The following is a 2,500-nucleotide window of genomic DNA, read 5'->3' as shown; positions in this document are numbered from 1 at the left end:
CGTCTCTTCGAGCCCGATCTGCCGACATGTGGCACGTCGCTATATTCCAAAGATTTCAATTTTTCGAAACTTCACACTTGCATGGTGGAAAACGGTTTTCTCCCGATGGCGGACGAACGGACGCAGCCATTAAGATATATTTGGCACAGGCCGACGCGTCTATTCAAGACAGATCTTTTGGCATCTGACATTTGATAATACCTCCCGCCGTCGGCGCTAGGCCTTGTGTACCCCTGACATTCCGTTGGTGCAAAGCCCTTGGAAGCGAAGTAACTAAAACCAACGTTGGACTTAGTTATTAATTGATGTGTGTGTGTGTGTGTGTGTCTTTGTGTGTGTGTGTGTGTGTGAATATATATATATATATATATATATATATATATATATATATATATATATATATATATATATATATATATGTATATATATGTATATATATGTATATATATGTATATATATGTATATATGTATATATATATATATATATATATATATATATATATATATATATATATATATCGCTCGGCAAGGCATGCGTGGATAGTTCTGTCTAGGACGCAGCCGCCACCGCAAACCGCACGAGAATATCTTTCGCCGTTTTAGAGACACGAATTTTCTAGCAAGTGTGCCGATAAATTGCATACCGAGCGAGTTTTGTGTGTCTATCCCCCCCTCCAGTGATTTCTGCCTGTGCCTGAACGGCCATCACGAAGCCATCTTTGAAGCCATCTCGCTCGGCAAGGCATGCGTGGATAGCTCTGTCTAGGACGCAGCCGCCACCGCAAACCGCACGAGAATATCTTTCGCCGTTTTAGAGACACGAATTTTCTAGCAAGTGTGCCGATAAATTGCATACCGAGCGAGTTTTGTGTGTCTATCCCCCCCTCCAGTGATTTCTGCCTGTGCCTGAACGGCCATCACGAAGCCATCTTTGAAGCCATCTCGCTCGGCAAGGCATGCGTGGATAGCTCTCTCTAGGACGCAGCCGCCACCGCAAACCGCACGAGAATATCTTTCGCCGTTTTAGAGACACGAATTTTCTAGCAAGAGTGCCGATAAATTGCTTCCCGAGCGAAGTCGGTTACTTGTTATTTTCCCATTACTTTCGTCTCTCGCTGAAATGGCCACCGCCTCGTCCAGGATGAAGCCATCTTCCAGCGCAAGGCATCGACGGATAGGTCTTTCTCAGACCCATCAGCCGCAGCAAACCGCACGAAAATATCTTCGAGCGTTCGAAAGATATAGGTATTCGAGTGAAGATACCGAACCAACGGAATGCCGTGATGGCAACAACCTTGACCTTCGGCTTTTCATGGTCGCACGGACGAACGGACTGTCCGATTTTCGTGGGGTTTTCACTGCCAGACGCGTCTCTTCAAGGCCAATCTGGCCCTGGGTGGCACGTCCACCTAGCTCTTGCCCCTCCCGAGAAAAGGAACTTTACGCCGCGTTTCACCTAAAAACGGTCGGTTTTTCGAAGCGAACGGACGAACGGACAGGGCTATCGACGTTCGGTTTGCTCTAGCACAGTGGCCTCGTCGAGCCCGATCTGCCGACATATGGCAAGTCGCTCTATTCCTAAGCTTTCAATTTTTCGAAACTTCACACTTGCATGGAAGGAATCGGTTTTCTTCCAATGGCGGGCGAACGGACAGTCCGATTTTCGTGGGGTTTTCACTGCCTGACGCGTCTCTTCAAGACCAATCTGGCCCTGGGTCGCACGTCTACCTAGCTCTTGCCCTTCCGGAGGAAAGGAACTTTAAGCCGCGTTTTACCTAGAAACGGTCGGTTTCTCGAAGCGTACGGACGAACGGGACAGGGCTATTGACGTGCGGTTTGCTCTAACAGAGTCGTCTCTTCGAGCCCGATCTGCCGACATGTGGCACGTCGCTATATTCCAAAGATTTCAATTTTTCGAAACTTCACACTTGCATGGTGGAAAACGGTTTTCTCCCGATGGCGGACGAACGGACGCAGCCATTAAGATATATTTGGCAACTTTACACTTGCATGGAAGAAATGGGTTTTGTTGGACTTGGTTATTTATTGATTTGCATACATACATACATACATACATACATACATACATACATACATACATACATACATACATACATACAGAGAGACATAATAGCTCTGTCTAGGACGCAGCAGCCAACGCAAACCGCATGAGAATATCTTTTACCGTTCTACAGATACGATTTTTTCTTTTCTTTTCTTTTCTTTTTTTTTTTTTTTTTTTCCTTTGTTTTTTTTTTTTTTTAAATTTATTTGTTCCCGTCACAGCCAAGGGAACGGGCTTGACACAAAACCGTGCGGAAAGAAGACACTGTCGAGCGTGTCTCAGAAAAAGTTTAGGTAGGTTTTTGGCCACTTTTCGGAACATTGTTGTGCAAAATTTTTGCCCCAAACCAATAACGTAGGTTTTTGGCCACATTTTGCTACTTTTCTTGGCAATTTTGGGGGGGCTCAAAGCCAGATAACATGTAGGTTTTGGACA

Source organism: Sinohyriopsis cumingii, unplaced genomic scaffold (genome assembly GCF_028554795.1).
Source record: "Sinohyriopsis cumingii isolate HCF-2022 unplaced genomic scaffold, ASM2855479v2 utg005689l, whole genome shotgun sequence".
NCBI lineage: Eukaryota > Metazoa > Mollusca > Bivalvia > Unionida > Unionidae > Sinohyriopsis > Sinohyriopsis cumingii.
The sequence above is the reverse complement of the archived record's forward strand: the minus strand, read 5'-3'. Positions refer to the sequence as shown.